Genomic DNA, 27,430 nt, shown 5'->3' with positions numbered 1-27,430 from the left:
GGCTGGCAGTGAACCATTAAAAAAAAATCCCCCCAAAGGGACTTTTTTCTTGCAAGATACCTTTATGTATTAAAGATCAATTTTCTGATAAGATTCTCTGTTCCAGAGAATATTTGGTAATTTTAGCAAAAGTAAGTACTTGCCACAGGAATAGTGAATCTCAAGTTAATGCCCAATAATATCACAAACTAAATGAAAGAAGTTGCAAAATGAGTCAGTTCTCTCCAACATTCCCCTCCAAAAATAGTTTTTGGAATGATTTCAGGGTTTTTTTAAGTTTTTTTTTTAATGTTTATTTATTTTTGAGGGAGGGGGTGGAGGGAGAGGGCAGAGAGAGAGGGAGACACAGAGTCTGAAGCAGGCTCTGGACTGTCAGACAGAGATTGACACAGGGCTTGAACTCACAAACGGTTAGATCATGACCTGAGCTGAAATCAAGAGTCAGGCGCTCAACCAACTGAGCCACCCAGGTGCCCCACCCCCCATGCTTTTTTTTTCTTTAATTAAAAAAAAATTTAATGTTTATTTATTTTTGAGAGAGAGAGAGAGAGAGAGAGAGAGAGCGAGAGCACGAGTGGGGGAGGGGCAGAGAGAGAGGGAGACACAGAGTCCAAAGCAGGCTCCAGGCTCTGAGTTATCAGCACAGAGCCCTACACGGGGCCCGAACCCACAAACCATGAGATCATGACCTGAGCCAAAGTTGGAAGCTCAACCTACTGAGCCACCAGGTGCCCCTAGTATTTTCTTTTATGCTTTCTTGCTATCAAGATTTCTTTTTCACAGGATATATTTATTTTAGGGCAAAGTGTCCCATTGGTTTCAAAATGTGAATCTTTAGTAACAACTTCAAATTGTTGTGATTTCTACCTTTTCCCTTCTACTTGCCAGGCACAAAATAACCCACGCAGATTACCCCCATCTGTTTGAAAATCATAGACCTTGAGAAAGGAAGTGCATGTATTTTGCCATTAACCAATGTTTTTTGGAAAGCATTCCTTCTCCATTTTGCATGGCATTATAACCATGACCAATATGAACTGTCTCAGCTTTGTCAGGCACCAACTCTTGATTAGGAGTCCGGAAGATCCAATGACTTCGTTCATTTTTACTGTGCCTGTCTGTGCCTTTTCACCTGAAATACTAATCAGTTGCAAACGTTGCACACATCCGCCTACATAAGCCGTCAAAGGAAGATTCCTATACCATAGAATGACATTTTCCAACAGACACCATTTAGAACTGAGTTAAATAGATATATCTTCATAGATTTCCTAGTGTTTCTAATCCATGGGAATCTTCCTTCCTAGGGAAGGAAATGAAGGAATTGCAAAGATGTGCCTCTTTCCTCTGGTATTTAGAATTAGCCTGGCTGGCCATGTGTAAGCCTTGCTGAGAGCACACCAGTGTAGCTGGGGTTTAGACAAGGCCTCCCATTTATACCTTAAATGTGTCTGGGAAAGAACACCTTGAATTGCCCCAGTGCATGTTGAGAGGTCTCTCTTTCCACTAAAGAATAACCCTTACTCTCTGTTGGCCATGGCAGTAGGTAGTTTTCATCCATAATCTCTTTCAAATATTCCAACCACCAAAAACCCCATCAATCCCCATTTTCCACATGCTGAAACTGAATAGTAGAGAGGTTAGCTGACTTGCCCATGGTCATGCTGTTGGGAGCAAAAGAGCTGAGATTAAATGCAGGGTTTCCCATTCCAAAATCCCATGCTGTTTGCATGTCCTCACATACTCCAGCCACTACTTGTGTGTGTGTATCAGCCAATGTCCATTAATGTATAATATTTCTAAGCATGTCTGTAGCCTTGACCTTTGGTCAGTATTGATCACCTTGAATCCTTATCTGGTATGTTTGATTATGAAAATAGTTGCTAGTATCTAAGTAGCAATGATGCAGCCATACATGGAGACTTGTGTGTTTGAATAACTCCCAAAATCATAGGATTCATGTGAACAGAAAGTGAGCCCATGGTTTTTTGGTTTTGTTTTTTTTAATGTTTATTTATTTTTGAGAGAGAGAGAGAGAGAGTGAGTGCAGGGAGTGGAAAAGAGAGAGGGAGACACAGAATCCGAAGCAGGCTCCAAGTTCTGAGCTGTCAGCACAGAGACCAATGCGGAGCTTGAACCCACGAACCACGAGATCATGACCTGAGCTGAAGTCAGATGCTTAACCAACTGAGCCACCCAGGCACCCTGGAATTGAGCCCTTGGTTTAATCTTCTTACCTCCCACTATCTAGCTTTCCTGGTCAAAACTTACCCAAATCACATAACCCTGTACTTAAGTCTACTTTAGTTCACCTTGATTTCGACCTTGAGTGATTAAGCCAATGACACAGAGGTGATCAAACATCTGTGGGCAGTGTAGACACAACCCCTTCTGTGTCTTAGGTCTTTCTGAGCAGTTTCAGATGTAGTAGCTCTTAACCCCCTATAGGGGGTTAATATTATACATCAAAGAGAAGACTTGAGAGAAGCCTTTTCATCTGGGGGGCTATTGCTTTGAAATGTTTCCCAGCAGAGAGGCTCCAAGAAATGGAACCATAGCATTCAAGAAGCAATCACCAAAACACAGGTTGGCAGCTGTGAAGGGCCATGAGCAGCTTTCCAGGCAAGTTTAATATACTTGTGATAGTAAATGTTCTTCACAGGAACAGGCCTGATAAAATCCTGCGAACATGGGTACTTTATCATCGCAAATGTAACAATTTTCATTTGTTTTAATTCCATGATTAGTTCTGTTAATAAAAATGTCTATTTAAACTATTTAAGACGCCCACTAAAATTCTCTAATATTAATTTCATGGAAAAATTCCAACAGAACTATATTAGTTTTTCCCCCATTAAGGTAACATTATGGACTTTTAATGGAGCTCTCAGCTGTAATGGTTTTTATTGACCTAATTATTAAATGAATTAAAATTTGTCTCACCGCCTTCAAAATTATGTAATAGCAGCATCAGAGGGAGTGCCATGGTTGGTTACCAAGGGGTAAAAAAGGAGAGTTCCTGAACTACACACACCCTTTATATGAGGAAATATCAATGATACTGTTGCTTCATTGAACGTATTTGCCTTTCACTATTTAAGATACTTCTAATACCAAAAGGATACTTTGCGGTGAGTGAGTTATACTGCCCTACATGGGAAACTTCAGCTTTTGCTTCCTTGCTCTTAATGCTTGTCTCTTGGGATGACTTCCACAAATAATTTAGAATTTTACTGGGGCACCTGGGTGGCTCAGTTGGCTAAGTGTTCAACTTCAGCTCAGGTCATGATCTCACAGTTCATGAGCTTGAGCCCTGCATTGAGCCTCATGCTGACCACTCGGAGCCTGGAGCCTGCTTTGGATTCTGTCTCTCTGTCTCTCTGTTTCTCTGTCTCTCTCTCTCTCTCTCTCTCTCTCTGCCCCTGCCTTGCTTGTGCTCTCTCTCTCTCTCAAAAATAAACATTAAAATAAAAGGCATTTTAACAATGATATTAAATATATGATAGAACCTTTGAGGAGGTTTTTACAAATGAGTTTTTAGCTCAAAACTAATATGGTCAGTGAAATAAATTGAAATAGCACAGAGGGAAGAGAGTAAAATATCAAACCCAACTGTCCAGAAATACTGCTATTGAAAGTGTGAGGAAGCTGTTTCTACATTATCAATCTCTGCCTTCTAATATTTGACATTTCTTTGGCACAGATAGCAAATAAGTGACACCCCTGTCCCTAATTTCCTCTCCCTGTTCCAAGGCAGACATCACTAAACGATTGCTGCACCCTTTCTCACTGAGCCATGCAATCTGGGATTTATCTCGGGCCTGTGCTTCAGATAAACCTGTCTTCTAAGACTTGACATGGGAATTGAAACCTATTTTGTATCCTTGATAGTCACAATTTATAAAGTGTGCTCCTAGACAAATACATATGAATTTCATTTGCTCATCAAGGAAATCCTGTGAGCAAAGGAGAAACTTATCAGTCCTAGTTAGCAGACCAAATCCCAAGACTCTGTAAGGACGGTACTAAATCAGGGCATATAGCTGGTGAGGAGGAGTAAATTAGAATGAAAAGGCACAGCTCCTGACTCCTGCTCTATTGATTGCTCTGTCAGGCTTTCATTCTTTCATTCTACACGTATTTATCGAGCACTTTCTATGTGTCAGGCACAAGATAATCAGCAATAAGCGAAGCAGGCCTGGTCTCTGCCCTCAAGGAATTTCCATTCTGGTGAAGACAGATAATAAACTCACAAATAAATAAGATGATTTTAGGTAGCAATGAATACTATGAAGAAAATAATTGGATAGACATAGCTTCACTAGTTCAGGGAGTTGCAGGGAAGTTCTCCCTGAAGACTGACATTTGAGTGGAAATCCAGCAGAAGAAGGATCCATGATGAAGACTTTTGGGAACAAAATGTGAAACAGAAGCAGAGGGAGAAAAGCTGATGCAAAAGGTTGAGGATGGAAGGAGTCCCGTGTGTTCAAGAGATACCTGAGAATAGGTCTTGGGGGAGAAGGAAAGAGGTAGGCTGGGGCCAGATCATGCAGGACCAGGGTAAGGGGTTTGGATTTTAATTTTCTTTTATTGGACACCTAGAAGAGAGCATTAAGTACAGAGCAACCCAACCCAGTGCACATTGAGCACAGAGTGGAGACATTGTGGCTGGCCTCCACAGCAACATCTACCCAGTCACTGGACACAGTTTTGTCTTGAATGCAAACTAGAGCAAACCAGGTCTTGCTGTCAGTGCACACTCCTACGCGTGGCTCCCTGTCCCCACCTCCTCCCCACAGCCAAGGACTGGAACATATACAAGGACCACAGGGCAGGACATTCAGTAGAGATTCTGAGAGAGACAGAAATGAAGAAAAGTTCATTGTGTGTCATACAAAACTTGAATAATGCACAGCTTCCTGCAAGGAAATAGGTATATAAACCCGTTGGAGCTAAAAAGAGAAGGCTTGCCTTACAGTCACCATTTAGTTTTTTTTGTTGTTGTTGTTTTGTTTTGTTTTTGCCAGATGGCAGTTTTATGGTTTTATTAACACAAATGAGATGTGCACATACGCTATTTATTTTTTTTCACCGCATAGCCTGGCATTGGATTGGTGACCCTGATGTCCAGCTGGGTTTGTTTCCACAATGGCTTTGTTCTTGGAAGAGACATTGTGAGCATAAACCTCAAGCTCTGGCCCTTGAATCTTCCTCATACCCTGCTGTTACTGCCTCTGGGTTTCCGCCGGTTGTGCTCGATTTTGACATATCATTTTGACTGGTGCCAGATGAACTTCTTGATCCTCTTTTGAATGATCTTGGGCTTTGTCAGAGGTCTGAGAATGGCAGTGATGCAGCGTAGGAGGGGGTATCACCCCCGCGGGCAACGCTGAGAAAGATAAGGGTCTACGGCCACCACTTCTGATTGAATGGAGCTCTCTTCTTCTTGGTGGGGACATCTCTTTGAACATAGTCCTTAACACACAATTAAATTCACCCTCATTGTACTGTTTTGGTTTGTTTTAATCGCTATATACTTTCTGAGGTAGCGTTATTTTCATAAAAATAATAAGAGCTGTTGTCATTATCATTAACAATACCTGCAGTCTGCTGAGTAATGTCTATATGCCAGACACTGTGCTAAGTGCTTTCACTGCATTCTCTCAACCTTCTGAGTAGTTACTGTTATTATGCTGTTTTACAAAGGCGGAAACTTAGCCACAGGAAGATTAACTAGAGCTTACCCAAGATCATCCAGAGAGGGAAGATAGAGTCCAGGAGATTTAACTTCACCAAAAAAGGACCCTCACATATATTGTCAAATGAAAGAGTGTGCATGAGTTTGGGAGTAAACTAGGACTGAGTTGGAGACCTGTGACAGTTTCTTCAACTGTAATCCAGGGGCTATGACAGCACTGACTTCAAAGTGTTTGGTGGAATGAAATGAGATATAATTAAACACATAGGAGGGTGCCTAGCGCACAATAAATGTGCCCCACAAACCATGTCATGTGGGCACTAGGCCTTGGTGCCCTGACATGCAAGTTAATAGTAGCTGTCTCAGAGGACTCTTGAGGACATGATAGTTTGCAAAGTTCTTAACACAGCACCTGGTATTTTCCTCTGCACCCTGTAAATAGTGGGGGGGGGGGGCGCTCATGCTAATCTAAGAACAAATGATGTCTTGAATTTGTAACACCCACTGCAAACCAAAGTAGCAATTGGGGAGATCTCTTCTGTACTCATCATTTCTGAAACAGGAAAAAACTCGGTTATTGATAACATGAGTACATCTGAAATCAACTTGTGGTAATGCTAATGAGCTGACACATTTTAACTCTGTCTGATACTGTTTCAGAAGGAGACATTTGTGCCGCAGTGGACAAATTTAGTGCAAGACCTTTGAAGGAAAGTCTGATGTGTGATATTTAGTATAAGTCAGATTCTGATAACAGTATGTTCTAGAGAATTGCAGATGTTCTCAAATCACATAATATTTCTCTAAAAAACTGTGTGTGATATTTATCTGATAGAGCATCTGGCATGATGGAGAGTGTGAGTTTCTTTTTTCCTGATTTAAAAACAACACCAATACTGCAGATCTCTGGCTGAGCTCATCTGAAACATCCTGCATATGTGGCAGTGAGATTAATAGATTCCAGAATTGTGTCCCATGCTCACCAAGGGTTCATGTTAATGTGAAATGCAGTTGGGAAGTGCTGTGGCCTGTATCTGCCTTGTTCTTGAGGATTCTCGTGGGCCAGGCCAGGGCTGAGGGCACTGCTGAACCTGAATGAGGAAGAAAACAGTATTGCTGCCTTCATTGGGCTTGCTCTCAAGCACCAGGTCTTTTTCTCTCTGAAGTTATGCCCCCATTAAGGACAAAGAAATAGAAAGGTTTCCTCTTTCAAATGAGGCAGCAAGGCAATAACTTCCCTCCAAAGGTTTTATCAACTTGAATCAAATCTTTCTTGGAAAGACCTGTCCCCTAATCTCACCAAGGTCGTGTAAATTCTGCATTTCCTTAAATTATTCTCTGGCCATGCTCTGAAGGAAGCCTTCACTGAATTCTTGCAATGACTGTGCTTCTGGTAGGCAGCATAGGAGTGGGGAGGGGAGGGTTTGGTGAGTGTTGTTCTGGAAGCTGGAAGGCTCCAGTTATCTCTGGCACTAGCCATGTGACCTTGGGCAAGGCCTGGCTCTCCTTGTCATCTAAGGCACATGAGGGACTTGGACACAGCTTCCCTTCATCTGTAACACCGTGTCAACACCAGCTTTGCCCTTCCCCTCTGGAGACAGACACTTGATGTGCAAATTCCTTCTGGCCTGTAATGAAGAATGGCTGCTTCTTTATTTAGCCTGCAAATTCCCCTTCTTTGTTTGTAATGACCATCTAAAATAGAAGTTCTTACGCTGGAGTCCCCAGATAGACCCTTAAATGAGATGCAAAAGCTGCAATATAGGAGAAATATTTAAGGGGCCAGGGGAAAGCTTTATGATTTTCATTTATTTATTCAGTAAATATTGAACACCTATTATCTTCCAGGCAATGAGCTAAGCAAGGGAAATAAAATGGTGATCTGGGCAGATACAGTCCCTGACCTCCCAGAGCCTCCTTTGTAATCAGGAAGATTCTAGAAATGAGTAAATGGGCGATCATGGTGTGGTAGGAAAGAGGTATGGTGGGTTCACGGGAAACACATAAGCTGCTACAGGAGGTTGGGAGAAGGGCTCATCACCCAGACACGATCAGATTTTCACAGGAGTTCAGACCTAGAGAAACAAAAAAGAATAAATGCTTCAGAAATAAAGGGAAATTGACATGATGCTAGTATGAGCATACATGAAGAAGTGATGACAGGTGGACAGATACACTTGAGATGTTAATTCATGGCTAATAAGGCACTCACCATTGCAAAGTTTGGCTTAAAAGCTTTAAATGATCATTGCCATCACAATCATAGCTAATGCATGTTGAGCTCTTAGTATGTACCAGGTTCTTGCTAAGCATTTAACATCAGTTATCTGATTTAATCTTCACAAAATATCTGTGAGAAAGTCATAGAGTCTGGCTTTATACATGAGAACGCAAGGGCTCATGGATATTAAATTATTAAGGTCCTCCAGCCAAAAAAAACAAAAATAAAAAGTAGCAAATCTGGGATTTAAATTCAGGTCTGGGTGATTCTTAAGCTTAGCACAAGTGTAGATTTTTGGATAATGGGGAGGGTGTACCTGAAACCTTCACCTTCCAAATAGTTGCAGAAGGACGTTTTCTTGGGGCTTTGTATCTTTTGGATCAAATCTAAGGCCAGGCCTTAGATTTAAAAACAAAAATCAAACGTCGATATCATCTGTTTCTCCTCACAGTGGAAGACATTCTCTTCTGGGCAGGCTTTGAGAGGCCCTCAATTACCAGCTCAAATTGAGATGGTTTAGTACACTTGTCTGTGGCCCAAAACCAGTCATGGAGTTCAAAGAAGAAGCAAAGCTCTAAGGGGCTTATTAACAATTTAACATTTCCAAAGCATGTGGGATTGTTAATTCCATTTGCCACAGAAATGCTGGCATAATGATTGAGACCTAGTCACTGTAGGAATGCCAAAATGTGAAATCCATTGTGTAGTGGCATGGTCCCCAATGTCTTATTGTAAGCTGCTGTAAGATCCTCTTTATCTGGCAGAGCACCTTACTCTTTCTCTTACAATTGACATTGACACCTCCACATCCAGAGTATCTGTATTATCTCTTCCTTCTTTTATGAGAGTTTGATCCAAAAGATACAAAGCCCCTTAGCTTTTATTGATAGTCTTACTCCCCAAACACCTGGGATGTCCTTGCCCTAAGAAGTAGGCTGGTTTATCATTCAACAAGCTTTTACTAAGGGCAGAGGATATAGAAGGGAGTTAGCCCATGCTCTCAAGAAGCCATGGTCAGTAATCAAAATTCTTTCAAGGAAGGAGGAAGGACTTATTTGTTCATGTAACTGAAATTCTAATGGTAGAGTTGATTCAGGCATGGCTGGATCTGGAAGCATAAGCAATGTCACTTCGTGTCTCTCTACTTCTTTCACACAGCTTCTTCCCAAGGAAGGTAATGTGAATACCAGCAGTTCACATTAGATTAGATTAATTAGGATTACATCCTATTAGGTTATAGTGGAACGATTCTTTTTCCCAGCAATGCTTATTAAAATTTTGCACAGAAAACTCTGGTCCAACTTGAGTTACATACCCATTGCTGAACCAGGAACCATGGCCAGAGGGATAGGGTGCTCTGAGCAACCAGATCTAGATCCTGAGTCCATGTGTGAGGCCATGTAGAAATAATTCCATCCCAAGCACAAAGAATACAATAGTTTCTTACAAGGGAAAGGGGTGCCATACACAGATTGCAGAAGGAAAGCTGTGTATACAAAACACAGAGGGATGGGTGTAAAGCATTAATGGAGCCCAGAAAAGTAGGGAGAAAGCTCAGAATTGCGTCCCAGAGGGGTTGGTATTTGAACAGAGTCACAGGGTAAATAGAAAGTCACAAATAGAACAGGAGAGTAACCTGTAATTTATTCCTGCTTTGGCTAATGCTCCAATAGTAAGTGACCTGGGAAAATCATTCATTCATTCAAAAGAAGTTCACAAAGCATCTACCAGCCAAGTTAGTGCTGGAGCTGCAGTAATGGACAAGACAGAAGCTGCTGTGCTTCTCATGTATATTACAGTCTAGAACAGTGACAAGCACTTAATAATTGCACAAATGATAAAACAGCTATCCTTAGGAGTGCTTAAGAAGGAAAGATCACTATGCTAGTGTCAAAGTATACCTATGCCTTGCATTTCAGTTTCCTGAACCATAACATGGAAAAGAAGATTCTTACGTCCCTCTCCCATAACCAATCAATAGCACATAACGCAGTGAGGAAGGCAGATAAATTCGTTTCCACACACATATGCATGCATGCACACAAGAAAAGCAGAAAACACGTTGAAATAGTAAAACTTAGGGACATGTCTGCTCTTGTACTTAGATGGCTTATTGAGTATCACCTTAAAATACATCATTTTCTTACTACCCAAAAGATTCCTTTGTCCTTACCCTCTTAGTGTTCCCAATTGAATGCTTATATTTTTATACCCAAAGTCCTTAAACCACTGTATCTACATTCAGTATAAACACCATCATCTACCTTTTGTTATTTCCTCCTGTCAAGCATTTTGGGGGTCAACAAACATTTTTTTTTGTCCTGATAGGAATGGAAAACTTGGCATGGTGCTCTTAAACTACTGACTCTATTATTTAGTAATTGAAATTGATTATACTCTTTTGTAACCATCCTGATCGTAAAAAAGATTCCATTGTAGAATCTGCCCTTGTAGGTATTTCAAGTGGAATTTACCTGCCCATTTGTACACACCTGAAAATCGAAATGGAGAGCAGATATGAGGCCACATGTGCAGATGACACAGCTGTAATGAAATGGCATTTGCAACGGGAGCCTCTCTATGAGGGATGGCAGAAGTGTGCCATGTTTGCCTGGATTCTCTTGTACCCAGTGGCTTCGATTCCTTATTAAATGAAAGCCAGATTTCTTATGGTTAACATTTTTAATGGGTTCATTTTCCAAGGTAGCTCATAAAGGCCCACTAATAAATCAAAGAGCCCTTCTAATCAGAATTTCAAGGGATACTACAACGTTGCTGATGCATTAATGAATTAGGGGCCCTGGAAGCTAGGTACATAATTTTTTCTGAAGTCTCGACTCCCTGTCCTATATATGTGTGTGTGTGTGTGTGTGTGTGTGTGTGTATCTGTGTGTGTGTATATACACACATATATATGTATATGTATGTATATGTACGTATACATATATATGTGTATGTGTGTGTGTATATATATATATATATATACGTATGTATATATATACTTCCTCCTTCCCCCACCATCCCCCCCAAGAAAGAGAGACTCGAAAAGGAAGTTGGGGATAAATGTCTCAGTGTCAAAGCTAGCAATGTGTCTTCCACAAGACAAAGTGAGTTACTAGGAGAAAAATTCCCAAATGATTTAAAAGATACCATTTAAATTCTATTAGAATTTTTTGAAATAAAAGGCAGTGAGTTAAGTGAGAATAAGATGTAAACCTTCCTGCAATATTTGATTGCTAATGAACAGAAAGCATTAATCTTAGCAACAGAAAGAGAAAAATGCATAGCGGTTTTCATTAAATCAAGTAAATGATTAAATGAGTTAGTCAGTAGAAACCATTTTAATTTTCTGAATGTGAAATGTGTAGCTTATAACAAATAAATTCAAAGCACCTTTCTAAGCAAGTTTTGCCCATAAAAAAATGTGGGTTATAAAGATGTTTGGTATTTTCTTCTTTATAGATAGTCAATATTTTAATGCAGTGACATTAATTGTGCAGAATGAAATGCCCCTACTATCTGGGCTTAAAAAAAGTTGGCATCCAGTGCAACGTCCCTAATGGATCTTCAACACTATTACAAAATGATTGATTGTTGTCATAGTCATTTTAGCAGCTTTCAGAGCTGTTATATTTTTAATTAAATTGGCTGTGAATTTCATAAGTGGCAAAGGTTGATAAACTATCGCTTGGTACAATATTACTATTCTTCTCAGTGTGGCTGTCATAGTTGGTACGTTTATGTGCATAATCTTAACATTCCATAAGTCTCTTTGGTCCCAGGCATTGATCTGCAAGATTACTTGCTGTTTGGAGATGGGGGAAGAAATGTAAAAATTAACTCAGCAAAGCACATGATTCTGAGACATTACTTGAACAGAGAGGAGATCTAGCCTCGCAACCCCACTGTCAGTTGGCTTGCCATCCTCCCTTGCTTGCACCTCATCGACATGGGGAAGCAGACATGGTTAGTAGGTCAGAGTGCCTGTTGTTCCACCAATAGGTTGTGAGAGGCTCCTCTGAGCCGGGCCCAGGGCTGAATGCTGTGAACACAAGCATGAGTCTAGATGGAGCCCCAGGCACTGATCCATCTGAACAAATAGGGTCCAACTCAGAGAAGTGCTCTGAAGGAAAGTGCTCATCTATAATGAAGGAGGCTACTAAGTCACAGGTGCAGGCAAGGCTCCTCTGAACAGGTGGCCCTGGAGCTGAGATCTGAAGGTGGGAGAGCAGACAACAACATGAGGAGGGGGAAGAAGTGTGTTCCCAGCTAGCGAGCACCATGTGCATGGGCTCTGGGGTACCAAGGAACAATTTCAAGACCTGAAAGAAGGCAGTGGGCTGGAACCCAGAGCAAGGGTAAGGTGGGGAGGGGAGTGCTTTTAGCCATGGACACAGTGCCTGCATTTCCAGGAAGCCCCAGGGAATTGACTGACAACCATCGGGATAGCTATCAAAATGGTTCCATCAAGGCAAAATGCCCCACTCTTATGTATATGACTTCTATTGGCCATGAGAGAATCTGGGTTTGTATCCCAGCTGAGCTGACCGACCTTGGCAAGATACATAATCTCTGACCCTCGGTTCCCACACTTGTCTAGTGGGGCTAATAATAGTGCCTCTATCACTGGGTTGCAAGGATTATGTTATCCTTCATGCAGTGCTGCATGTGGTTTATGGCTTGTAGGAAGTACCTAATCCATAGTAACTGTCTTAGAACAAGTGAAGTAATCAAGATATAGTGAATGGATTTTCTTATTGTCCCTCTGTAGCAAAAGAAAATGGGGTTTCACTTTTTATAAAGAGGCAGATGCCTCTGAAATGGGCTTGAATTTCCTTCTACCTCTTGGTCAGCTTTTGCGCATGAGAAATTTCTCATTAGGCTACTAGCTCTTCATGAGTAACCTCCCATTGATTTGTGTATTCAGCTAGTTATGGGTACCTGACAACCAGCTAGTAATGTCCAAAGCCCACAGATAGTAAAGGTTTGACCTCAACTCATAGAAGGCAGTGTTCTGGCTTTAGTTCAACATTGTTCATCATAGAAAAAATTCAAGCTTTGGAATCACACAGACCTAGGGCTCCATCCTGGCTGAGACATTTATTGTCTGTGAGAGCTTAAGCAAATTATCCTTTGTGAACCTCATTTTTCTCAACAGCAAAATGAAGCTAATTCTATTAATTATATTCGATGTTATACAGTTTACCTAAAAGAAGGCAAAATGCCTGACATATAGCAAACACCCACAGTTGTGGCTCTTCTAATCACGTAGCCCAACCTACTGATCATTTCCACTGAATTCACCATTATGTGGGGGCTGGGGCAAGTGTAGTGGGGACTGAATCCCATTTGGTTATGAAGCCTTTATTTCTAAGGCGGACAAAGTGGATGCCATTTTCTGCACTGCACAAATGACCTCCACATCCTCCTATAAAAATTTGGGTTTGGATACATGATTACTTCAATGAGACATTCACAACAACAACTACACAACAGCTTAAAATATCAGGGGACCCTCAGAAGACCAATGAGTGTACAGGGATATCGTATTAGTTAGTAAAAATTGTGCGTGGAGTAAACATGGCAGTTACTTTCAGTGGCATAATCTCCATAGTTTCCAACAAGAGGCTGTGCAAATTGCAAAGGAGGGAAAAGAATATCTCAGTTTTCCTACTTTGAGGTTACAGATGAGCCACAGAGCTACCATTTGTATTTGCAGGCGATTTCAATCATTCTGCATACACACTCACCCTGGCAACATTTCAAAGCATTATTCCACATTACGGTAGTATTTTATCATGCGTCACAAGTCTGCCACAGTTCTCTCCTTGGCAAGAAAGTGCTCCAGGCTAAGTATCAGATTTTGTCAGTAGGAAAAAAAGGAATTGTTACAATCCAGAAGTGGCTGGGGAAACATACCTTCAAGTGCTACAAATTTGTAAAGGTAAAGCTCCAGTAGAAAGAAAGACTAGGGACAAGCAAGCTTATGTTCTGTTGGTTTCTGTATGTTCTTTGCTATGTTCCCCGGTTGGGCACTAGACCCAGCTGGGGCAACCTACAAATTCTCATGCTCACAATGGAGGGGGAGATGGAAGTTGCACCCCGAGTAATTTACATCATCTGGTCTTTTGTGTCTGTCACCCGGGGAGGTGGGTTCATATCCTCACTGACATGGATTATCTGGTCACCTCATTCTGCCTTTCTCTTGGTGAGACCTGGGGCTGGCTTGAAAAGGATTGTGTGCTTCTCTCCATTTCATCCATCCAATCAAGACATATTTATTTGGCATCTTGTCTCTGCCAAGCCTTTACCAGACACTGGAAACCACAGTGAAGATGACAGACATAAGCCCAGAACTTACAGGTGCCATGTCGGAGCCTATGAGGGGTGTCCAGGGTGCTAGGGAAGCACATGGGTGAGGCATTGACTCAGATTTTGGTGGGGTGACATTTACATCAAATTCCAAAGGACACATGAATGATTACAAGGAACAATCCAGTTCCTCCTGTCCCTGCCTGCCTCTAGTTCTTAGCCTGTCTGAGGGACAGGTGAATATGGGATATGAAAGAGCATGGTACAAATTCAAATACCTCCTTATTTCCCAAATATCAGCCAGTAATCGCAGTTTCTGCCATGTATAGGAACCACTTTTACTGTGATTTATGTTGCTTCAAATCAACTTCCTTTTTCTACCTGAAAACATTCATGGAAAAAGAAATGACTGTATCATTCTTGTAACAGAAGAGTGGTAGAATGTGCTATAAATAGAAGGCAACTACAAAAGTAAACATAATGAAAAATAAAATGGTGTTATTAACTTTCATCGGGATGCTGCTGTTTGAGCCTGAGGCCTGTTCTCTTCTGGTACAAAAAAATGGGAGATCATCAAGCCTTAGAGCAGGTGTGAAGGACAAAGGAGCATCAAACTCAGCACAGTCCTGGAAAGAGCACAAGGAAAAGGGGATGTTGAAACTAAACAATCACTGTGAGATTCTGCATGCTTTAAGGTCATGACTCTGTGTGACCTAAAACCACCTGTGTACCTCCAAAGGAACATGTCCCACAAGTGGTCCATGGGAGTGAGAACATGAAGTTGCATGCAATGCAGGGAAAGAGATAATGAAATGAGTGGCTTTGCAGGCCTTGTTAAGGAGTTTGGATTTCATCCTGAAAGGTTAGAAAGCCAGGGAAGCAAGCAGATGGCTGGTTGGCATGGTCTGACTTGCATTTCAGAAAGACCCCTCACCTGCAGAGGGTGGGGGCCAGGGATGGACCGTGAAGAGCAAGCTGGAAGAAAGGGTATGCAGGGAGGCTTTGGAAGAACCCAGAGGTAAGAAGACAGTGGCAAAAACTAGAAAAGTGAATGTGGGGAGAGAGAGAAGGAAAAGAAATCTATAAATCTTCTTGATTGATTAAGTGAACGACATAGCAGGTACTCAAAATGTTTTCTAAATGATGTGGCTCTAGACCTTTAGAAAAAGCCAGGTCAGTCCACCTGGTCTACCAGCTTTTGGCCAAGAATCCATAATCTTTCAACTCATCCCTATTGCCCTCCCCAGGCCTCCTTCCTACATCCTGCTGTGGGTCTCATTGTTCTTTGAGATCCCTCTGCAGTGAGGTCTGCAAACAAGGCCTGAGAGTTGATAATGATGTAGTGCCTCTGGGTTCCTCATGGGGTCTGGGAAGTTCTCAGTTTCTCACATTATCTCCCACTTGTGGCACGGCATCAGTTTTAACCATGGTAATTTTATGCCCAGGGTAAATTTGGCAATGTACAGAGACATTTGTGGATGTCACAAGTGGTGGGGAGGGGTGTGCTAGTCACATCAAGCAGGTGGAGACTAAGGATGCTGGTGAACATCCTACAATGCACAAAACGACCCCCCACAACTGAGCATTAACTGACCAAAAATGCCAATAGTGCCTGAGTTTGAGGACCCCTGGCAGGACAATGGCAACACCAAAAAGTGTTGCATGATGGCAGAGAAAGAAGGCTATAGAGGGGCAACTGCTTCTATCAGGACACTATTATTTGCATTGAATAGACTGTGTGCCATTACAGGTGTGTGCACTAGGGGAGAGAGGGAGGTTGAGGGTGAGGAAGCACTGCTTCCTCTGAGTTTAACAGTATTGGGATCAGACGCAAGGCTGGGCAGCCAGTTGGAAGACAGCAGCCAAAAGCAAGCCCTGCTCTCTCAGACAAGTAGGGCTGCTGGAGTGCTCCTGTGAGGACAGGAGAGGCTGTGGGGTGAGTATCCAGGCAGATCAGGTGTATCCACGGGAGGAGCTCATTCAGCCGAGCACCCCAGCAGGTGTATTGAAATTCCAGGAATCTTCCCACTGCTTTGGCTAGTATCCAAGCCTGCCCAGGAAACAAACATCTCTGTTTTCAGAGGATGGTAGCAATAATGACTTTTTCCTGGGTGGGGGGGGGATGCCAGAAAGATAAATACTTTGCAAATCACTGCATGTCTCCTGCCAGCAAGCTTTGAGTCTATTTGTGAAACATTTATCTCCTTGTATACTCACCGACACACCCCAAATTATCATTTAGTTAATAAACCTAATAGCCTGAGGTATGCCAATCAATAAGAAAGAATGCAGAAAGCTGAATCTGAGGCATCATGGTATTGAACTATCTGCAGAAAGCTATGAGATCTTCCTCTATAGTGAACATGCTTCCAGTCCACTGGGATACTAAGAGGGGCTGATATGTTCTTATCGTATTTGGGAAGTTAGAGAAATAGTATATGCAGACATTCAGTTCTAATTCATGAATGAGATGGACATTGAATTTCTCTTTATTCAATGAATGTAGAGTCTGTGAATAAGAATGGATGGGCTTTCATGCAAACTGGAGGCTCTGTTTCACTTCTGTGGACAGGAGCAACTCTGTCTTCATCATGTGCACACAACAATCCAGTAGTTGACTACATAAGCAAATATTTTTAGGGAAAAGCCCCTCTGAATAAATATATAGGCATATTGAAAAACTTTTATATACTTCTTTAGGAATCAGGCAGATCTAGTAGACAAAGTTAGGATGTGTAAGAAGTAGACAACTTCAGAGTCCTATTCTTCACTATAAATTGGAAAAGCCTGATTTTTCTCTCCCTTGCTCCCCTCCACATTTCCTCTGTGAGTGTTTCTGGGAGGTCTCTGGAAGCTAGGTGTTAGATAAATGCATATTTGGAGCTTAAGTGCTTATAGCAAAGATATCCTGCTTGGTTTGGGCACCAAAGTCCATTGATGGGTTCAACATTCCCATCCTAACTGTGGAAGTAAATGGCAACTCCCAAAGGACCTTCTCCCATGGACTGCATCTTTTTTTTTCTCGAGTTTCCCTTACAAGGGAGCACAGAGAGAATCCTCATTTAGGAGCAGATGGAGGTAAATACCCTGGGTTCACTGTCCAGCAAATGCATCTAGGCTGACTTCACTGATCAATATTGCACAGTGAGAATACCACTAAAATTCATTAGCAGGACTAAATCCATAGCTTTTGCCATCCCTGAGACCACTGGGAGTACTTCCTTTGTTTACTCTTGGGCCAGGGATTATCCTTTCCTTGAATTATAGTGAAATCTGTCTTAAGTGATCACCTAGGGACCATCCAAAATTGGTAACTTGGTAGAGGTTGAACTTTAGCTAAAGGTCAAACAAAATTCTCTGGAAACCTTAGGGGTTGCTTAAAGGTGAAAGAAAAAGTTGAAATGAAAATTGACTTAATCCCTGGTTTATGAACCAAGTAGCACAGCCAAGCGAGCTGAGGGATGCATTCAGCTCATAAATGCATCTTGACTTATCTTTCTGAAATGCCTCATCCTTTCTGTCAAGTGCCATGGCCTTTCTGGCTTGTTAATCATATGCCTAGAAATGCTTTTATTTTCCAAGGATGCTCATACATTTTGAAAACCTTGTGCTGTGTGTTTGTGACCCATGAAAGGGGTGATGTTACATACCATCTCGGTCAGGCTCTTCTCACCACCCAGAGAATGGGATCCACCAAATGCCTTGAAGATCCTAAGTGTCTTTACCTGGGAAGTGGAAATTGGCTTAACTAACATCAGAACATCCATTCAGTGTAGTAAGGACTTTTTAGAGGAAGAGATCCATATTCTGTTATACAAAGAATTATCTTTATATTGTATCATAGAGACATAGCATAGAAAATTTAAAAATATAATCTATCTTTTGATACTCTATAAAGTACTCAGAGTAGAATTTTAAGCAATCTTGAGGTAGCTCTGGAACTTCCAGGCTAAAGCTAAGAAGGCAAAGAACAAAGGAAGATGGACCAGTGTACTTTCCTTATTCCTTCCTGTAAATAGAGAAAGAACCAGATACATTGGGTCCACATCCCAATGGTGACACGTTTTGTAGCTTGGATTGATCACTGTAACCCACTCAGCCTCTATTTCTTTATCTGTAACAGGACAAGCAATAATAATCCATATAGATGGCATCTATTAAACACTTAGATATCATATCCTAGACTGGCCACAGACTTCATAGATAGTATATCTTGATGAATTCCCACCATAAGATTTGTGTGAGTAATGGTATTTCCATTGGAGGTGGTAAGAGTGTCCGTGAAATAGTGGTCAAAAATACAAACTCTGCAGGAATGCTGAGGACCTTCAGTGACATGGTAAGTGAAAGTCACACCGCAGCCTACCTGCTGCCTAAGGGTATTTCCATGACAGTCAGTTTTATTCCTATGTTTCCCTGGGACCATGCATTTCATAGTCCTTGCACTGTGATGGGATGGGAGTTTCCCTACTATTTGTAGATTCCTCACATATTATTTAAACAGTGCTGAGTGCTGAGAGCACAGTGAGCCACTGAACAAATGTGTTTTGTGCTGGCTGTGTTTAGGGTCACAGGCTCTATTGTGCAATCCAGGTCCAGGTGAAACAGAGGTAGAGGAAAAGGAATTAGGGAGATGGCCCTCGTGGATGAAGCACGCTGCCTTAAGGATTTCTTGGTATGGAAGCAAGATTAACTCAGTACGCCCAGTTCAGGATATGTAGGCTTTTTGTTGTTCCGTATTAATGTTAATGTTATTGGGGCAATCTAGTTGCTTTCTGTACAGAAGAAACTGGCGTTCTGAAACAAGTATGTTTTCCTGAAGTGAAGCCATCCATACCCTCTGTGCCTTCCTCCTATAACAAAAGACTTCTGTGTGTTAATGGTAATGGAGCCAGTGCAGGTCACAGGTTTGAATCAGCTCAGCTCAGTATCCTAATTGAAGACTCCCTGGAAACCAGGTGGACAGCCGCCACAAAGGCAACCTTTGGAGCAGCCCAGAAATGGCATACATACCTGAAGGTTTGATTCTGTTGTCTCCAGTTTCCTGGAGCCTGGCTCTTGGTATTTGTCCAGAACAACTACTGCTCTTCCCTTAACAATATTTAATTTTCTGGTCACAGCTGTTGTTTCCAAAAGCACCCCAGAGCAAGAATGGCACACAATGATGACATCTTCTTTCTAGAAATCCTTTCTTATGTCCAAGCTAATGAGCCAACAGCTAAATGAAAAATGCTTCACGAAGGCCTACAAACTTGGACACAGCTTTCCTCCCTGACTGAAGTCATAGTGACGCCAAGTTATTAGCTTAACCTGCAGTCAGGATAACTAATTACTAGTCTGCATCCTCTTCCTTTCTATCAGTGGTGTGATGCTGGAAATCCTATCCTTTACCAATTATGGCAATTCCACCATCTCCTTAGCCATTTTCAGTTATCCTTCATCAGGTGAAGTACATTCAACTCCACATAATTGTGAGGTTTCTTACAAAAGCTGGTTGATTAGTGGACTGAAACAAAAGAATAATGGGAACTTCAGGTCCACAGCTCAAGTCTACTCAGTGTCTCCTAAGAGCTTTAGAGGGGATTTAAGGTTAATAATAAATCTAGATGTTTCAACTGATGAATGGATAAAGAAATTGTGGTTTATATACAAAATGGAGTACTATGTGGCAATGAAAAAGAATGAAATATGGCCCTTTGTAGCAACGTGGATGGAACTGGAGAGTGTTATGCTAAGTGAAATAAGCCATACAGAGAAAGACAGATATCATATGTTTTCACTCTTATGTGGATCCTGAGAAACTTAACAGAAACCCATGGGGGAGGGGAAGGAAAAAAAAAAGAGGTTAGAGTGGGAGAGAGCCAAAGCATAAGAGACTCTTAAAAACTGAGAACAAACTGCGGGTTGATGGGGGGTGGGAGGGAGGGGAGGGTGGGTGATGGGTATTGAGGAGGACACCTTTTGGGATGAGCACTGGGTGTTGTATGGAAACCAATTTGACAATAAATTTCATATATTGAAAAATAAATAAATAAATCTAGATGTTTCTATACAAGACCCTGATTATTCTAAAGCCTACTTTTCTATATGATAGGTCTAAAGAAATTCATACAAAAGAAGAGCCTGTCAAATTATAAGAGTTTGTGAAATTATAGCCCACATGCTAATCAAACCCACTGCTTGCTTTTGTAAATAAAGTTTTATTTGAACATAGCCATGATTTTGTGTTGTCTGTAGTGCTTTTGCACTACAACAGCAGTGTTGAGTATTTGCAACACAAATGGTAGGCCTGCAGAGCCTAAAATATTCACTCTCTGGCCCTTTCTATAAAAAATAGAGTACTTATCCCTGCCCTATCCTAAAATAGGGACGAAGGGGTCAAACAACATGCTACAACACACACTCTGTGAGGGCAGAGATCATGGCAGTTTGTTTACCTGTATAGCCCCAGGGTCTCATGGGTAACACTCAACACAGGAAAGGCATTAGATTTCCTTCCACTCTCTAGAAGTTCCCTTCACTTTTATTCTTTATCCACTCCCCATCCCCACTGACTATAGGATAGGAATCTCAGTATCATCATCTGTCTTCAATCTTACTTCCTCTATTTGCATTTTGTCAGCTTATAATCAAATGGTGTTTTTTATTAAACAAATTATCTTTTTAAGAAAAAAATTTAGAGAGAGAAGGGAGAGTAGGAGAGGGGTAGAGGAAGAGAGAGGCAATCTTAAGCGGGCTCTACACTCAGTGCGGAGCCCAATGTGAGGCTCAGTCCCACAACCCTGGGATCATGACCCAAACCATAATCAAGAGTCAGATGCTCAACCAACTGAGCCACCTAGGTGCCCCTAAACTAATGCTCTTAATGCCCCTTACAGTTCTGGGCTCTGGAGGATACAGTATGAACAAGAAGCCAGATCATACCCAAATCTTCAAAGAGATTACTCTCATGGGAAAGACAGACAAAAACAAGTAAACGCACAAACATTCATCATCTCAGATAGCGAGAGGAAACAAGGTAACATGATAACAGTATTTGTGCTGGAGCAAATGAATTTTGATAGAGGTATCAGAGAAGCTTTACCAAAGAGAGAACATTTCCCTTGATAACTAAAAGGTGAGAGGCATGTCTCGGGAAACCTAGGGACAGAGAATTTTCAACGTAGAATAAATAGGGATGGAGAAAGCCGTAAGTCTAAGATAAGCTTGGCATGCTCAGAAAATGTAAAGAAGTCCAGGGGGCCTGGAGCATTGGTGAACAGGCAGAAGGAGCTGTGGTTACAAAGGCACGTAGTGGCCTAGAAGTCTTGTAGACCTTGTATGAGATTAGAGTTGTAGGGTATTATTATAAAAGGAAATGGCATGATCTAAGTTGTACAAGGATCCCTTTGGCTGAGCTGGAAGAAGGCACAGGTGCAAACAAGGGAATCAATTGGGAGGTTATCACAGTGTTTTGTAATAGATCATGGTACAGTGGAGGTGAAGAGAAGTGGGCCATTTGGCAGCATGTCTTTTTTGTTGATGAAATACAGCAGGTCAATTTTGTTGATGGAGTTGACTATGAGGGCTCAGAGACTAAGAACTAACTCCTGTTATTTATCTTGAGTAACCAGCTGGATGATTAGCAATATTTATAGGAAAACTGACATAGGATGGGGAAGGTACTAGTCAGGTGTTTTCTTTTGGTTATCAGAAATATGAGGTTTTTGCTGCATATGTAAGAGCACTCATCAGGGAACTTGTTGAATACACAGGGTTGGAGCTCATTAGAGAGTTCCAGGATAGAAACAAATTTGGGAGCCATGGATATGGTGTTTAGAGACATGGCCTTAAATGAGATCATGTGAGTGGTTAGGGGAGTAAAATAAATTGTTGAGTATCAAGGTCAGGCAGATACTTCCAGGTTGGGTATGAGAGAGTAGAAAAACTTTGCAGACAAAGGGCACTCCCAGTGCAAAGGGCCTGATGTGGACCACAATTGGAGAATGTAGCTGGAGAATGGTAGGTGTGGGAGAGATTAGAGCAAGATGGGGATAGAAGGGAGTTTGGATTTTATTCCATGTGTGATGGGATGACAGGGACCCAAGATTGTCAGTTATAGGGCTTAAGAATCTGAGCTCTAGAGAAAAGATGCCTGCAATTGTCTACCATTTCTGCTGCTTCCTGGGCCAGGTAACCTTTTTGTGCTACAGTTCTATCGTCTGTAATATAGAGGATGGTACTACACTCTACTGCACAGGGCTCTTGTGAAGATTAAATAAAATAATGTATGAAATGTGCTTCCATCAGTGCTGAGCATACAGTAAATGCTCAGTAAGTGTTTGCTCTAATTATTACTGGAGAGGATCACATGATCTGACTTACTGTTCAGTGATGCTGGACTCTAGAGGCTCAAGAGTAGAAACAAGAGTAGGAAGTGGTTGTGGTCATCTAGAGGAGAGATGGGCCTCTTTAAATCCCATGGAGTCCCACCTCTTTCCGTGACTTTTCCATGATAGACACCATTCTGTCTACCTTGTTCTTTGGCTGTCAGAGCCAGTCATACCCTTATTTTGCACCTAGCATGTGAAATGTCCTATATTGTTCTTCTCTCATATCTCTGTGACTAAGTCAGGACCCTCTCAAGAAATGTACCCCGTCTTTGGCCCTTCCATCGCATTCCTAATCAGCACATGATAGCGATAATGCATAGCCATCACCCCCAATGAAGAGAAAAACAATAGTCTGTGTCAGCATGTAGCATCAGGAACTTATGCAGACCACAGCACATTCCCTAGGACACGTCCAAGTTGTAGAACAGGAGAAACAGAAAAGCTGTGGGACTCCAGCCTGAGTGCCTTGAGAAGCCAGCCAAGAGGAAGGCTCACTCCCTGAGCTGGGAGTGAGGCAGAGGGAGTGGGGGCATAGGCAGGGATGGCGCCTCAGCAGGCATAGAGTTTTCAGGCTCATTTACATCCTGCGGATATGTGCAAAGAGCTGGACAGGCAATTCAAATTCATTTTTGAGGTCACAGCACCAAACTTGGGCTGTGTTAGCTCCCAGAGCCATTAATGGAGTAATGTGTTCGCTCACTGTGAGTGGGAATCAAAAAGACTTTAATGGGGCTTCATTAGATCCATCTGTCCATCCATCACCACTTGACTCAAGAAACAGGAACACCCCTAACTAATTAGATTTATCCTAATCCCCTTTCTGCCTTGTCAGTCCTCCTCAGAGGCCATCTGTGGGTTTAGAGTTCAGACCCTTAAGAATTATGCTAATCAGTCTTTTTCTAATTTAAAATGTTCATCTGATGGCCATGATTTGAAACTTCTTGCTGTGACAAATGGGAATCCATTGTAAGATTTTGTGCTAATTTTAAACACCCTTATCCTCTGAAGTGCCACATAATGGACCATTTCTAAGAAAATAGTTAGGTGAAGATCATACAGTCTTGGAGCTGGACGGTTAGTAAGAAAACCAGAGTCAGCATTGGGGAGAATTTTAATTTTTTTTAATACGAGTAGGAGATGATTTGCTTTCATTTGTAGTCTCAAAAACGAAGGTGCCTGAATTATTAAGCATGGGAATGGATTGTATATTTTGGTGGTGCAGCCACTGGTGTGTAAAATGTAGGGGAGAACCAATTCACAGAGGTAGGTGCCTAGAGGGAAATTATTTAGGAGTAGATTTTCATACCCCTTGCATCCTCTGGAGCCTGTGGCCTGGTCATTAGAGGCTGGTATGGAATGTTAAGCAGACTTCTGTGCAGAGAGGTCATCCCACATTGCAGTGGTTTGAACCTGGCAGGAGAAAGGGCACTTTCTGACATAGCACAGTGACATTTCCCTTAGAACCTAAACACCCCAGGCCTTTAGTGGGATGAATACCAATCATCAGCTTTGGTATAAGGCAGTCAAAACGGAGCGCTCCATGGAAAGACTGATACTACATTAACTACTTGTTGAGTGACTAGCAGAGAGTCGTAACTGGGAATTATAACCCAGAGTGGCACTTCCCAAACTGAAACATGCCCATAAATCTCTTCGATCTTGTGAAAATAATTTTGATTCAATAGGTCTGGGATGGAGTTTAAGAATCTGCATTTCAAGCAAGCTTCTAGGTGACACTGACACTGCTGGTCTAGAGACCACATTTGGTGTAGCAGGGGAGGTTAAGAGTTTAGGGAGCAGGAAGAACCAGGTTCAAGTCCTGACCATTTACTGGTCAGGAAGCCTTAGGCAAATTACTTTCCCTCTGTACCTCTTTCATTCAACAAATATTTACTGACTTTCTACTTTTCACCAGAAACTGAGCTCAGTGAAATAGCTGAATCAAGATAGAAAATGTCCCTGCTCCCCTAGTTTTTTTAAAAAATTTTTTAATGTTTATTTTTGAAAGAGAGAGAGAGAGCGCGCTGGAGAAGGGGAGGGACAGAAAAAGGGACATATAGAATCTGAAGCAGCAGAATCTGAGCTGTCAGCACAGAGCCCGATGTGGGGCTCAAACCCAGGAACTGTGAGATCATGACCTGAGCCAAAGTTGGATGCTCAACTATCTGAGCCACCCAGGCGCCCCTTCCCTGGGATTTTTAATCTGGTGGGGCGACAGATAAGAAAAAAGGTAAAGCAAAAATGTGTAATTATGGCCTGTGATCATTGCTAGCAATGATAGCAATGGTGGTTAATGTTTCTTGAGAACCTAGTAGGTGCAAGGCTTTATAGAATTTCATATACATCAACTGATTTAACCTTTAAAGCTGCTCTATAACATAGCTATCCCTATCCTTGTTTTCAGATACAGATATTGAGGCACAGATGTGAAGTATCTTGCCCAACCTCTTGTACTGACTGGTGGTAGTGACATGATTTTGAGCCAGACCCTCTACCTCTGGAATCCATGCTCTTGACTAGGGTTGGCAAACTTTTCCTGTAAAGGGCCAGGTAGCAAATATTTTAGACTCTGTAAGCCATTCAGTTTTTGTTGCACCTACCTAATTCTGCCCTTGGAGCACAAAAGTTGTCACAGACAATATGTGAGGAGTAAGAATGGCTATATTCCAATAACAGTGCATTTACCACAGTGGCACTGGGCCCCATTCAACCAGTTGGCTATAGTTTACTGACACTGGTTCCTGATCATTATCCTCAACCAGGTTCTGAGATTTTAAGCAGTCCTGTACAATATAAATACAATGTCAGCTGCATGAGTACTGTTAAACCTTAGAGTAGCCATGTTTAAAAAAAAAAGATAAAATGTAAAATTATTTTTTTAAGTTTATTTATTTTTGAGAGTGAGAGAGACAGAGCACGAGTAGGGGAGGGGCAGAGAGAGAGGCAGACACAATCTGAAGCAGGCTCCAGGCTCTGAAGTGATGGCACAGAGCCTAATGTGGGGCTCTCACTGACCATGAGATCATGACCTGAGCCAAACTCTGATGCTTAACCAAATGAGCCACCTAGGTGTCCACCCATAAAAAGATAAAATTTTAATGTATTTTAATTTAACCTGAAATATACAAAATATTATTTCAACAGGTAGCCAGTATAAAATAATTATTGAGGTATTTCACGTTCTTTTTTGTACTAAATCTTCCAAAGCTGGTGTGTATTTTACACGTATAGTAGATGTGAGCCCATACTAGCCATGTTTCAAGTGCCCGGTAGACACATGGAGCTAGTGGATGCTGAACTGGACAAGGCAGCTGTAAAGTGCTTAAACTCACCCAGGCTAGAGCCCAAGATTCTGTATTTATAAGAAGCCCCCAGATGATAGTCTTCAGTCTATACTCAGGGTAGGAAGGATGCAGACAGACACCATCTGAAGCAAATACACTATAATGGACCCAAGGGAGCAGGTGGATGTAGGGTAGGCTCTAAAAACTCTTTAAAGGTCTTTGCATTCAAACTGAAACCCAGAGAATGAATAATAATGAGAAGAACAGTGGGAGAAGATGCTCTACTCATGCTCTAGATGTTTTAGATAAAGTGCACTAAAACATGCAGGCATTTAGCATTGAACATTGATGTCAGTATGGTATCTTGGGTTTTTGTTATGATGTAAAGGCAGGGAGATATACAGCCTTTGGGGGCCTCTGCATGCAGTCTTCCCCCAGAAAAGAATAGATCCCCCTTCAGTGCTCCCACTGTTGCCCATATTTTCCTCACCACAGCACTTTCCATGCTTTCTGCAGGAGCCAGATTATTTTCCGTGTGGCCCACCAGGGTTGTGAGTTCTGAGAGGATAAGCCTGGAGCTTGGCCACTGCTCTGTCCCTAGCCTAAATATCAGCTATGCTTGGCAGTAAAGATGGGGCCTCTTACAGAATATTTGGAATTCCATCCAAGGTACATCTGGGCATGGACTCCTTGAAATCTTTACAGGTGGGAACTCTCCAACTAAAGATCAGAGGAGGGAAGTCTTTTGCTTGAATCAGGAAAGAAAGGGTATTGCACAGTGTGGCATGTGCTTAATGGTCACAGGCAGGTGAATCACAGGCTGAATGGCCTGCAGGTATGTTAAGAGGGGTCCATACAGTAAGTACCTGTGAATCTAACAGATTTTAGAAGGAACCTTGGCTCTCCACTCCATGGTTTCCAACTCGTGTCCCCCATGAGGCTGCTATCTCTCTTCACTGGTGCCTGCCTCACCTCCACCCAGAGCTGAAATCAGTGTTCCAGGTGCTGGAAAAGCATAAAAGGAAAGGGCAGGTGCTATGCTCACAAAGAAGAGCTACCTCACAGATCAGGCTGGCTCTACCAGTGGAGCTCAGGTCTGTTAATGGGCTTGAGATGCTAACTGGTTGTGGTCAGAATACTGAGCTCTTCTGGTGGTCTTACTGGAGAGCCTCCCAAAATCCGCTTCCACCCGAGCTCTGCTGTGTTCATAGAGGGCCAACTTGCCTTCTTGTCATAACAGTTTCAGACATCTGTATAGCATTGCCTAGTCTAGAGAGACAGTAGACAGTGGTCAAGAGGACTGGCGCAGACATCAGCTGCCTGTGTTTACATCCCAGCCCTGTGCCTACTTGTGCCAGTTCCCAGACCTCTCTGGACTTATCTTGCTCCTGTGTTAAATGGAGATATCAGTGCTATCCTCCTAGGGCAGTTGTGAGGATTAATGAATATGCATAAAGGGCATAAAAGAGTGTCTGAGCAAAACCAGTGTTCACTGTTACTATCAGAAATTGCCTTCACTTGCATTATTGCATATGGTCCTTCC

General features: G+C 42.0%; 1 protein-coding gene and 1 long non-coding RNA gene across 9 annotated transcripts in view; one reads left to right on the top strand and one right to left on the bottom strand.

The window, feature by feature from the left end:
• The window catches only part of FHIT (fragile histidine triad diadenosine triphosphatase), a 1,407,040-nt gene that overhangs the window by 1,331,943 nt on the left and 47,667 nt on the right, over positions 1-27,430 (top strand). The window lies entirely within an intron of this gene.
• LOC109279075 (uncharacterized) overlaps positions 7,488-27,430 on the bottom strand; it is a 92,940-nt gene continuing 72,997 nt past the window's right edge. The window contains exon 3 of the long non-coding RNA XR_008420199.1: positions 7,488-7,773. This is a non-coding gene — a long non-coding RNA (uncharacterized LOC109279075). The remainder of the gene's footprint in view (positions 7,774-27,430) is intronic.

This window comes from Panthera pardus, unplaced genomic scaffold (genome assembly GCF_024362965.1).
Source record: "Panthera pardus isolate Hobbes unplaced genomic scaffold, ASM2436296v1 HiC_scaffold_8, whole genome shotgun sequence".
Classification (NCBI taxonomy): Eukaryota; Metazoa; Chordata; class Mammalia; order Carnivora; family Felidae; genus Panthera; species Panthera pardus.
The sequence above is the reverse complement of the archived record's forward strand: the minus strand, read 5'-3'. Positions and strand labels throughout refer to the sequence as shown.